The sequence below is a fragment of the Thermobia domestica genome, chromosome 1 (genome assembly GCF_964235325.1).
Source record: "Thermobia domestica chromosome 1, izTheDome1.hap1.1, whole genome shotgun sequence".
Lineage (NCBI taxonomy): Eukaryota > Metazoa > Arthropoda > Insecta > Zygentoma > Lepismatidae > Thermobia > Thermobia domestica.
The window spans coordinates 229,944,833-229,959,109 of record NC_137454.1 but is presented as its reverse complement, the minus strand read 5'-3'; positions in this window follow the sequence as shown (position 1 = coordinate 229,959,109).

Here is a 14,277-nt window from a genome sequence, read left to right as displayed (position 1 = left end):
GCTACGCTACTGGACACCATGCACCAGAGATGAATTCTCTACCACTGAGCCACCGCGGCCCTGCTTGCGCTTGGTCGCCCATATCCAATCTCTCTTTTGGCGTTGCTTAAACAACTTCTAGTTTTGTTCTAAATCCAGACTCCATATTGGCGTAGATATTAATATTACAGTCGATTGGTAAAATCAATCTTCCACATTTAAAAATTAAAGTACACACAAGTAGAAAAATAAGCATTTATCATAAAAACACTAGCTGCAAGTGTTCAAAATAGATTTATGGTTTCTATAAAATGAATTGAAAATTGCTATTTTTAATTAGGCAGCTAGTGAAAAACAGCAGCTTTCGACTCCAGCCGAGTTTAAACTCAACCTAAACTCAGTTGACCAAAATGAACTGACCCGACTGACCCGACCCGACAACCCGACCCGATAACCCGACCCGAGCTGACCCGATTGACCCGACCCCAGTGACCCGACCCGATAACCCGACCCGAGCTGACCCGATTGACCCGACCCGACAACCCGACCCGAATAACCCGACCCGACCCGAGTTTACCCGACCCGAGCTGACTCGACTGACCCGACCCGACAACCCGACCCGATTAGCCTAACCCGACCCGAACTGACCCGACTGACCCGACCCGATAACCCGACCCGAGTTGACCTGACCCGACCCGACCCGTAACCCGACCCGAGCTGACCAGACCCGACTCGGGTCGGGTCAACCCGACCCGTTTGAGAGCACTAATGGAGGGAATGATCATTTCTTAGTATCCAGACCTATGACAATCGTGAAGAATATCGGTTCAGTTTTTTTTTTTTTATTTATTTAAAGCTTTGGGTGGCAGTCTAGGTTTCCGTGAACAGGAGTGTACAATTTAGATTGTAGATTTTAATCTATAGACTAGTGATGGAGTTCGGCGATTATAAATGATAATAAAAAATTCACTATTGAAAAGTTTTTGTAAATGAAAAAACGAAATCTTTGAGTTTTACGTCCCACGGTTATGCCGGTTAGGCTAAAGGAGACGGTGATGATGAGTAATGAACGAAATGGTGGAATGAAGTGGGAGGAAACGGGAGAATCCCGAGAAAACCCACGCACATGGTGTTTGTCCGCCACAAAGTTCACTTGGCGGGGGTGGGATCGAAACCGGGACCCCAAGCACCAGAGGTGAACGCTCTACCACTGAGCCACCGTGGCCCCTCAGTTTTTGTAAATCTCATAGCTATGTAATGTGAATTAATCTGAATGTAATTATTTATTATTAGTTAATTTAGACAGCGGTATCGTGGAACTCTTCAGTGTTGGTGATTAATAAAAGACCTTTATTCATTTATAGTTCTTGTTCATTTATCATTTCAAGCGATTATGTTTCTTAATATAGGGCTATTTCATAGTAAAAAAGAAAGCACAGAAATCAATATGGTAATACAATAGGTTATGAAAGGTTTTGTTTATGCATACTATGCATTAAATTAAACTTCTGGAGTTGAAATTCCAATATCATATTTATAAGTTTATGCATACCAACTAGAAGGAACTTTCTAATCGATCTCTCAATATAAGTGGCGCAGAGAGACAGATTATCCTCACAAGATCGATAAACTACTACACAACTTCAGTGTAACTAATAATAAGAAATAAGAGTTCACAAATTCACCACCAAAACAATATACACAACATCTGCTTCCTCTCGTACAATTAAAAATTGAAGTTGCTGTACTACAGTTTTTTGTTTTTTCTACGTTCTGCTTGAAGGCAGGTTCAATTTACTCAATATAACGAGGAGGGTTGGTCAAATCTGTAGAATAGGGGATTAATTGGCTAGTCCCTCCCCAATGGATTAAACTTGTGTATGGGAAGCAAGAAATTATGCAGTGAAGCAATTAAGAATTACGATTAGGAATACGCATCACAGAAGATCTAAACATATTTAAGCTTATGCAGAGTCGTTCTGACGCATGGTTAGTGCCATACTAAAGAGGTCAACTAATATATGTTTCCTGAAGTAGTCAGGCCTTTAGTATGAAGCTAATCATGTGTCAAGAGCGAGCTGGACAGCCAAAAAAATTTCAAGACGAAGAATTGACAGCATTGCTCGAGCAGGATTCGTGTCAAACGCAGGAACAACTTGCAGCAGCATTAGGCGTTGATCAAACTACAGTCTCCAAACGCTTGAAAGCCATGGGAATGATTCAAAAGATGTCACATTGGGTTCCACATGAATTGAAAGACAGAGACGTTGAAAGACGAAAAACCATTTGCGAATTGCTGCTTCAACGACAGAGCAGAAAGGGGTTTCTGCATCGAATTATTACGGGTGATGAGAAGTGGATCCATTACGAGAACCCTAAACGAAAAAAGGCATGGGTGAAACCAGGTGAACCAGGTCCATCACAACCAAAACGAGATATTCACTGTGCAAAGGTTATGCTGTGCATATGGTAGGATATGAAAGGTGTGGTGTACTATGAGCTGCTGCAACCGGGTGAAACTATGAATGGAGAACGTTATCGACGACAATTAATGCGTTTGAAGCAAGCTCTGGCCAGAACACGACCAGAATGGGAGAACAGACATGATAAACTTATTGTTCAACATGATAACGCTCGCCCACATGTCGCAAAACCGGTCAAAACCTATTTAGAAAATGTCGGATGGGAAGTTTTACCCCACCCGCCGTATTCACCACACGTTGCTCCTTCGGACTACTACTTGTTCGATTGCATGAACAACGATTTGATTGGACAGCGGTTTACTTCTTCAGAAGATATCGAAACATGGGTCTCTGACTGGATCGCTTCCAAGGATGAGGACTTCTTTCGCCACGGAATCCGTACATTGCCTGACAGATGGGCGAAAGTGGTGGCTAGCGATGGACAATATTTTTCTTAAGGTATTTATGTATTTTGTGTTTGTACTACAGCTTCAATGTGTGCGTACCAACCGCACGAATTAATTCCTAGACCAAATAATACTCTAGTAAAACTCACTATGACTTCGTAGAGCCAGATCCTTGATAGAGGCACTGAAGTCCTGTATACGTAAAATTGGCACAAGCCTTACGTAGCTCTAAATGGTCGGATAATAGCTACAAGATCTCTAAATTTCATAAATGAAAGTTGGGACAATATTATACAACCGATGGGGGTGGGGGTTTAAAAATGAGACATGTACCAATCGATATGGGTAAGATAATTATATAAGCTAAATAAAATATGGGTAAGAGGTCGTAAATTCTTATTTTCCAGAATATCGAGAAAAGTAGTTTTCTTGTAAACCTACAAATTGATATTGTACGATATCCATGCTATCTATTACACAAAACCGATATTGAAGTATACCCTCGTTGAGCCTTTTATTATATAGTGGCAAGACGATAGTGTATAATGTTAACAAGATATAGCTGAAAATATGATTGTCAAACTTATAATATGAGGGACTCAGCCGAACATAACGGTGTCCCATTTTCTAAATTTCCGAAATTAAATTATCTACATAGTAGTCTGTAGTCCGATTCCAACCCATTCCACCTAATAATTATATATAATTGCAAGTAGCATTTACCGTTATGTTCGTTTCAGCAGCTCATAATATATCTATCGATAAATATATATATACAGTGATCCAAAAATCTGGAAACTCTAATAAGTGTTAACACACTAATGTTGCAAGATATAACTAAAGTAACAATGTAGGTCTTCAATAGGGATGAGGAAAATGTTTCAGAACACATCACAATGACTATCGTCATTTTGAATTTTAGGCAAATATCTTAAAGAAACCATAGTATGTGGTATGCCATTTTAATAGAAAATTTGTAAAACAAAAAATGTATGGGAGTGTTATGTTTGTTCTAATGCTAACTATTACGAAATTATAACCGTTTCTTCGTTATATCCCCAACAATAAGAGGTTAGTCACATTGCAAGTACCACGCACTGTTACAGGACATGTTCAATGTGTTTCCCATTTCGGTCGGTTGTCACATAATTCTAAATTTCCAATCACGCAAAACTTTGCACAAAATGTCGGCTGTAATGCTAGAACTCGCATTCACCAGGAGCGGATTAAGGCCAGAGCCAATGGAGCCCAGGCTCCGGGGTCTCCAGCCTCAGGGGGCCCCCAAAATCCCTCTCCTTAATAGTAAAATATAGCAGTCAACTTATTATATTATAGGCTACAGACCTATGCTATTTTATTTCCACTCGCTACGCTCGCGGTATCCCTAGAGTTAAGTCTTCTTCCAACAGCGTCTTCACGATACTTATTTTATGAGGGAGTGAGCTATTTTGGGCCTGTATTAAAATGTAGGAAGAAAACTTTAGTAACAATGAAGGCTTGTACAGCTTTACCTATTTGTATATGATTTTTCTCCTTTTACTCTACTAATGCTTTTGCAGAAACTGCTGACAACTTGGCTTGTATTTGGCATTTGTGTGTTACACTGCAGTATATGAGCATTTAACTGTTAATTATGAATGTAATTAAACTAATTATTGTAAAGTTGGAGCACATTAAAATATTACAGCATAGGTTTCGGTGTTTCGATAAACCTACAAGGCTGTGGAAGGCAGCTAAGGAAATTTGTGTGCTGGAATTATTCGTAACATAGGGCCCCCTTGAAATAGTCGGCTCCAGCGCCCCAAAAGCCTTAATACGCCCCTGGAATTTACAATTTGTTCCTTGATGTTGAACATCCTTAATTTCTACCACATACACAACAAATTTCACATGGTTGCACATGGTTTATTGACTCAGGCAGGGGATTGAGGAAGTCATTCCACAGTACCTCGCCGATCAATCCATGCATTAGGAAACAACTGATCGAGGTATTCACAGACACAGATATCGTAACCGGGTGGGATGTAAGCGTGCTGGAAAAACAGAAAATTACCCATCCTACGATAGCAGTAATGGAAAGATGTTGTCTTCTAACATGTGCCGACAAACGATCGCCATTATGATTCCGTCATGAAGAATGGAGCTACAACACGAGTCCTCCATATACCACACCACATCATCACCTTCCCGGAAACACATGCGGATGCGTCAAACCAATTATTATCCGACCAGTACTTTACGTTCTGCTAGTTAACTTCGCCCGACACATAAAAGTTTGCGAATATGGGTTTCATTGTTGCTGTTTTGTGCCCCATTGAGCAAACTTCAGATCATCTGGGTCATCTGCAAAGTGTTGGTAAAGTTGCAATTTGTAAAGATACCACTTACTGAGATAATGCTCATGATTGAGATGCAACTAATACCATTATTGAGGGTGCACTACGCGTGCTTCTCTCGGGACTTTTACTGAATAATGCCAACACTGCAGCAATTGTTGCGTCTTCTCTTGCCGTACGTAGTCTACCAATTTTGGATTGATCTGACAGATCCAGTTTCTTGGAACTTTTTTTTTTTTAGCACTTTGATCACAGTACCATTGCTGATGGGAGTCCTTTCCGGATCGCAGCGGTTAAAATAGTCTCTAATAACTTTAATGCTTCATTCCATTGAGATTATCATGATCTCAATGCAATTTGCATGCTTCAAGGCCATCTTCTGCTAGTAAGTCACCTGCAAAGATACAAACAAACAAATAACCAAAATTTCGTAATGGTTAGCGCTAGAGGAAAAACCACAGTGCCATTCAATTTCTACAAAACTTTACTATTAAAATATCACAGATGCTATGGTTTACATTTAAGACAATTGTGTAAAATTCAAGATAGATGAAGTCATTCTGACGTGTCCTTAAACATTTTCCTCATCTCTATTCTGCACATTATTACTTCGGTTATATTTCGCAGAGTTTATCACCTGTTAAATTGTTTCTAGACTTTTGATTAGGATTAGGATTTTAGATTTCTGGGCTCTCAGCATCTAAGGCAATTTAACCCGTCACGTTTTGAGGGATGACGTCCCTCGGCAAGCACACTGTCCGGGGAAAGGGAAGGAAGGAAGCCTCCTGGAACATATAAATTAGGGACCACCCCAGCATTTGCCTGGTGTGAATGAGGAAAACCCAGGAAAACCTCTTTCAGGGTGGTGGGGCCGTGGTGGCTCAGTGGTAGAGCGTTCACCTCCGGTGCTTGGGGTCCCGGATTCGATCCCAGCCCCCGCCAAGTGTACTTTGTGGTGGACAAACACCGTGTGCGTGGGTTTTTCGGGGTTCTCCGTTTCCTCCCACTTTCTTCATTCCACCATTTCATTCATTTCTCATAATCACAGTCTCCTTTAGCCTAGCCGGCATAATCGTGGGACGTAAAAGTCAAAGATTTCATTTTTTTTCAGGGTGGCTGGCCTGAAAAAGCGTATTACACTTTTTCGACCGAATTCTAGACCTTTGAATTACTCTGTATATACAAAAGTGTATCAAAAACTAAGATGAATTTTTAATTTACTGAAAAACATACAAAGATAAATATTTGAAACTGTATCATGTTAGATACGTGGTATCACACTAATATTACTCAGGAACTATTGCAGTCCAAACATGCATTCCAATGTGACATCAAATCAACAATGTCCTTTACAAAGAAATTTTGCTCCAGTTTCCCATACCACGTAACTGTTGTATCTCTTCCAATGTGTCGAAACGCCGCCCATGGAGGTGTTTCTTTAGGTGTCTAAACAAATGGTATTTGCAATGGATTTGCAATATCATGCAACTTCACTCTTCTGTCTTAACGTATTATAGCATCGAAGTCATCCATATTCTTGTCAGTGATGAACGTTGCAGGTCTGTCACTTCTGTAATCACCTGTCACAATCTTCCTACCACTTGCGAATGCGTTTGCACCACATATGCACGTGTTTCTGCAGCATAACACTCTCTCCATAGACTTCTATTAGCTCTCGTTGAATGTCAGATGGTTTCTGTTCCTTGTTTCATTAAAAAAAACAAAAAAAAAACTAACAACACCGCACATCACCTCCTTGGAGTAATGTTGAAGTCGGTGTCATCTTTGAAATGCTCTGAGTGCCAGACAAGCTGACGTAGAAGACTGTAATTACCATCAGACTTCCCTCAATTTAATACCTACAACATACAAAAAACGAATTACATAAGAAACTAGATTTCAGAGACAAATTCACTTTATTTTTTGATAGCTACATTCAGCTAAACAAAATGGGATATTTGACAATAAATTCTTATGTGTGTTTCTCGAAAATGTCCAAAAAAAATTTTTTTGGCGCTGAGATATATTCTTTGTAGCGAATAATAATTTTTATTCTGTTGTAGCATCATTTATTTATTTATGTACTGTAGCCTATATGTAAACAACACAGTTCAGTGTTAACCAGAAGATTGTTCCTATTGTTCTTTGTCGTCTTCTAATTGTTACATACATACTCCTAACAGAGACGCATGAAATTATTGGAGATTATCAGTGCGGATTTAGACGAAATCGATCAACTATCGATCAAATATTTACCATTCGCCAAATACTCGAAAAAAGTGGGAATACAATACCCCGGTACATCAACTATTTATTGATTTTAGAAAGGCGTACAACTCGGTTAGGAGAGAAACATTATAGAACGTTCTTACAGAACTTGGAATACCGAGAAAGCTAATTAGAGTAATTAAGATGTGTTTAAATTAATCCCAAAGTAAAGTCCGGGTATGGAAATTTTTGTCCACGAGCTTTCACGTCGAAAATGGCCTGAAACGAGGAGATGCGTTGTCGCCATTATTATTTAACTTTGTTCTGGATACGCAATAAGGAAAATCAAAGATAGCAACCAGGGCCTAGAGTTGAACGGTATTCACCAGGCTATGGCATATGCTGATGATGTAAATTTAATAGGTGATGATAGGAGAATTATAGAAAGAAATGCAGAGATCTTATTAAACGCTTGCAGAGACATGGGTTTAGAAGTAAATGCAGAGAAAACTAAATACATGGAAGTGCGTCGGGACCGTAATACAGCAAATTATAGATGCGTTAAAATATTAAATAATACTTTTGATAAAGTGGATAGTTTCAAATATCTAGGATCAATATTAACAGAGAAAAATCATATCCACGAAGAAATTAAATGTCGACTAAAAGCGTGGAATTCGTGTTACTATTCGGTTCAAAATCTCTTGTCGTCGCGAATTCTGTCGAGGAATTTGAAGCTTAAAATATACAAAACAATAATCATGCCTGTTGTTTTGTATGGCTGCGAAACATGGTCACTTACTCTGAGGGAAGAACATAGACTGAAAGTATTTGAGAACAAGATCCTGAGACGAATATTCGGACCCAAGAGGAACGGGAATGGGAAATGGCGGAAACTTCATAACGAGGAACTACATAATTTATACGGTTTACCCAACATTGTTAGGGTCGTCAAGTGTAGGAGGCTTAGGTGGGCGGGTCATGTAGCTAGAATGGAAGAAAGTAGAAACGCTTTCAAAGTCTTGACAGGAAGACCAATCGGAAAACGACCATTAGGAAGACCTAGGCGCAGATGGGAGGACAATATTAAGATGGATCTCGCAGAGATTGGAATACAAAGTAGAAACTGGATGCAGTTAGCTAAGGATAGAAGTCAGTGGAGAGCTTTTGTGAACGCGGCATTGAACTTCCGGGTTCCATAGGCCATAGAGTTAGTTAGTTAGTTTAAAGGTTAGATCCACTGGTATTGTAGCAGAGCGGTGATTGAGCAATTGGCCATAGAAATTAAATTTCGATTACTGATAATTTCACAGCATTGTTTTATTACAAGTGTAAACTCTTTATTTAGTGGAGAGGAGGGCGTAGATCATGGATCATAATTGATGACGATGGGTTTTGGCGGGTGGTAGATCAGAGTTGGTCATGGTGGATCATGGATCATGAGTGGTGGGTTAATGGGTCATTGGTCAAATTTTTATTGACCCACGCTATCTCTGGGACTAGTAAATCCATTCCTTTCCTCTATGCAGGTTTCCTATATGTCACTGAGGGTCCAAAAGTGGCGATATTGTATATGTCATTTTTAAAATCTAAACCAGCAGAAACCCACTGGACTTGTATGATGTCGCCGTCCCCTACTCGCAAAGCTCTACCACTAATTCCAACCATCCACACTATAGAATACTTTCTATGGTGCTCCCTTCATCTCTGAATGCTTTGCGATTTTACTTGTCTGCGAAGAACTCTCGTATAGAAATTAGGGGTCAGTTCATTAGATCGTAGTCCAAAACAATATAGATTTGACATCCTTAGTCAGTAAATTGCGATTTCAAAGTTGATTACGTGCACCTCTGTATTTTTGCATTTTATAAGTTTTGTACAGACCGAGAACTAAGCATGAAGGCTTAGATGAACTAAGTTTAACAAAGTAACGGAACCATGAGTTTCGGGTGCTAACCACACATTGTCGCCAAGGACCAACAAATTGGACAATGTTAATGAAATCTTGGACGCAAATGAAGATATTGTTTTTAACGGGTATTATCCTAGTGGTATGGAACTTTCCTTCAGTGACTATGTGAATGTACTCCAGGTACGTGACCATAATCTAGAATAATGGTTTTAAAGAAGGGTAACGTCTGATACTCTAATCCTCATTTGAATATTTGCCAATAATTCAGAATTGTGTCTTTAAAACTGTTAAAATTATAAAGAATTTTATATAAGAAAGTGGAATCTTCATTTCTAGTTATTGTCATAACATCAATGGAAACTTTTAAATATTGGAAACTTTCATTAATAATTATATGACCAAATGTTAATGAAACATAACTTAATAAAGCATAATAAAACGTTTACTTCGAATGCAAGTAATATGTAGAAAATGAACAGAAATAATGAACGTAAACTAGTTGTCGGTCAGAACTACAGTAGGGACACTTCTCAACCCAAGTAGAAAATTCACCATTTTGTTCATGAAAATATAAAAAAAACATTTTACAAAATCAATTTGATCACATTTACCGACCGGATGTAAGTTAGTCTTCAGCATTAGCGATTTTAATCGGGAGTACCAAGCATCTTAAATATTGATTTTTTTAAAGTTCCACTAGACGAATACCGAGATAGCTTTGATACATAAACCTTGGAAAACTTTCTTTAAAAATTTGTTCCTTTGTCATTAATATTTCAGTGTAAAATAGTCTTTTCTCTACGTCTGAAAGCTTTTTCACTAATTAACAAGTTAAATATACATTATGTACAACACAACCACCGTGGCTTGATAACCGACTGACTACGAAAATGAGCTATCTTGAGGCTAAGCAGTTGCGACTTTGGCGTGGGAGATCCGGGTCCAATTTCCGGTGGAAGCACATGCCGTTCAAATCCAACGTTAATGTGTAGGTCCACGTCTCATGTAGCTTCGCTGTTGCAAGGGACGTTAAATCAAAAATTAAATTAAATCAAGTTCTAAAGTGAAGTTAAAAATGCTATTACAAAACTTTATACATACAAATGATGGGAGTAGCTGGAAGTTATGTATTCTAACTAAACTATTGCAAATAAATGTGAATACTGTGTTGTATTTCCAGGTAAACTTTAATTTCCATTTCTTCCCCGTTGGTCTAGTAGCTAGCGCGTGCGCTTTTGATGCACATAGTTTCTGGTTCGATTCTCGGTGGGAGAGAACCCAATATAATTTTTTCCTTCACTCATTTCCATTAATATTCCCTATTGTACCTGTAGTGATAAATGTAGTGTAATATTGTGTAGTGATACAGTGATAATATTCATGATATTTTCTAATTAATACAACAAAGTAACAGAATATTATTAAGGCAATTCTTGTATATTATTAGTGTATAAGATACACAGTGTATAAGTATAAGAGTGTATAAGAGTGTATAAGATAGTGTATATCACACAAGATACGTACTGATTATGTTTAGTACGTATTATAATAGTCAAGTTGTACTTTAATTTCTATCATTACGAATATCAATTCTCGATTCAAAGTAGTGAATCCAGCTGTAGAAAGGACACATTCGCAATGTAGGATACTTCTTTAAGATACTTGTTTTAGATTTATTGCAAAAGAACAGAATGTTATTTTGCAAGTGTAGAATGTTTACGAAAAGAATAATGAGGCGCCTTAAAATTATCTTTTCTAATAAGTCAATACAGTCAATTCTATTGTATAAGTATTTTATGTAAAAAAAAAACAAAAAAAAAAAAAAAAACAATAGGGCTATCATGAGTAAACATTCGCATTTCCAAGGCTGGAAAATAAACTTAGCTTTTAGTTGAGAAACTCAATCACATTTGAAATAGTTCTGAATCTGATTGAAAGTCAGAAATCTTAAAAATTTTGATTGTATGTTCTCAATTTTGTTAGTGAAGTTGATGTATTCCGGATTCTGTATTTGAGAAGTATATTCTAGTTTCGACCTACGTCCTCGAAGTAAAGCATTTACATAGATTCAATTTTTCTGAAATCCGTAACAATTTCTGTAATCCAACACAAATTTCTAAAAGCTTTATTTACTATGAAAGAAGTGTTATTTGCAAATATCAAATGACTATTGAATATATCGCCAACATCTTTAAGAATCTCTTCTTTAATTAATGGAGTAGTATCTAACGTGTAGGAGTGATCGAATCTATTTCTACTACACGTGAAGGAAATAGATTTGCATTTGTTAATATTTATATTAAGATTATTGTCTATACAATAAGTAAATACGTTTACCAAATCACCTTGCAAAATCTCACTTCTGCTTATATTTTAAGATCATCAGCAAATAATAATTGCTTTCATATTTTGACAGAATTGGTTAGGTTATTAATAAAGAATACAAAAAGTAACAGTCCTAAGTTCGATCCTTGAGATACTCCAGATCAAACGTCTTAACACCTAGAAATGCACTCATGATGAAAGACAGACTGCTTGCTATCTTCTTGACCAGGTTTTGCAAAATTAAAGACACTGAGTTCATGTAGGAATATGTCTAGATCGACAGTGTGAAATTCCTTTGCTTTATCAGTGTATATAAAATCTACTTGTCTACCTCTACGAATAATTTTAGCCAAAATGTCTGTAATTAATGTCAAGCTTGAAATAAATGATTCCCGTGTTGGGTATGGTGAGACTGCAGGACGACCTTAACTATAATTCTATCTATAAAATATTTTCATACATTCTATCTATAAAATATTTTCAAAGGAGGAAAGAATGGAAACAGGTTAATAACAGTTAATATCATTTAGAGCCGGATTTAAGAATAGGATAAACACAATGATTTTCTTCAACTAGTTGGAAATGAAGAACTTTTAACTGACAAATTTGTTATGTGGATAGAAGTTTTTTAATATTTCCCCGCAGCCCTTTACAACATAAAGTTCATGAGAATGTTTTGATTTCAGTTTCTTTATGGATTTCTCAACCTTCTCTAGCGTTACATTAAGAAAAACAAGTGAGTGATGTTAGTCGCTTTTAGACTCAGATTTTGTAGTTTCATTAATTTCATATGTTACCGGCACTTCTTTGTAGATAGTGAGCTCTTTCGTGGCTAAGCGGTTAGCGTACGTGCCTTTGGTGTGGGAGACCCTGTTTTGATTCCAGGTGGAGCTCATGTGGTTCGGATTCCACGTTAATCAGTAGGTCCACGCCTCATATAGCCTCGCTGCTTTTCATATAACCCTGGGACGTTAAATTCAAATCAACTCAATTCTTTGTAGATAGACTAAGATTGCGAAGGAAATAAGCCAAATGCTTCATTACTAAAAATTTCCTTGCCATTATGTTTTGAAAAGTGAGAATTCACATGCTGGGTTTTTGTTTCTTTAAAAATTCCCCAAAATTGATAGAATTGCTTATTAAGTTACATTCAACTTCAGACACAGTCACGATATATATATACATACACATACACACACACACACACACACACACACACACACATATATATATATATATATATATATATATATATATATATATATATATATATATATGTGTGTGTGTGTGTGTGTGTGTGTGTGTATGTGTATGTATATACTGCTCCCCATTAAAATTGCAACACCCAAAAAGAGATGAGTTAGAAATACGAAACTTTCCAAACAGAGAGGTACTAATAAGAAAAGAAAATTATTACACTTACAGGTTGTTACTGTGACATGTGACGTGCGTAGCAGGTTGCAGAATCTCTTCGAGCTACTAACGAGTAGAGCCTCCACGGACGGCCAGAACTGCTGCAACATGACGAGACATGGAGAAAATGAGCTCATCGATGTCTGCTTGAGGTATGGAGTTACAAGCGGCTTCCACTCGCCGCCAAATCTCCTCAATATTAGGTGGAGGAAACATATGCTGAGCCAACTGACGATCCACCATGGATTAGACATGCTCAATCGGTGAGAGATCTGGCGAAGGTGTGGGTCACGGAAGCAGGGGCACGTGGTTTGCTTACAGGAATGCGAGAACATTCCTTCCAACATGGGGTCACGCCTTATCCTGTTGGAAAATGACGCTATGCAGTCTATGGATTAATGGGACAGCAACAAGAGTGAGCACCTCTGTGATATACCGTTGACTGTTTAGTGTCCCTGGAATGAGGACAAGACGCGAACGAACACCTAAGGCGACAGCACCCCAACCATGATGCCCAGTGAAGGGTCTGTGTGACGATACATGATGTAGGTGTCCTGAAGCTTAGTGACATGGTACCGCGAGACAAGTATACGTCCATCATAATGCTTAGACAGAAGCGGGATTTATCGGAGAAGAGTATGGCATTCCATTTCACATGCCATATATGATGGTACTCGGACCATGTCTGGCGCGCACTCATGTGTTGCACTCCCAGAGGAATCCGCAGCATTGGTCGGCGAGAAAAAAACTCCCGCTCCGCCAAACGACATAGCACGGTTCGTGGGGCCACTGGATGTCATAAAATTGGCCCTAGTTCCTGCTTCAGCCGTCTTGATGTCGCCGTACGGTTGTTAGGGCCTTACGTATCAGGCGTCCATCCTCGCGGTCCGTCGTCTGATGCGGAAGTTGGAAACCTCAAAGTTGCTCTATTGTGCCTTCTTGTACCCTCATACAATTTCTTGTTGTATGATTTAGATTTAATCCTTGCAATGATGTTTTTTAATGAATTAGCACGAGTCTCTGTTCGAAGTACACTTACTTGTAAGAACACACCTATCAAATATACCAAAAATAATTCATGAAATCTCAAATACAGTATTGACATCCTGGCGTTCTCTCAGGATGATCCAATTAATTTGGGATAACTCCCAGTAAAGAATTTCGAAATTGACTTTTCTGATGTTCTAAGTCCGAACATCGATTTAAGTTTCGATTTATAATTTACTAACAGTACA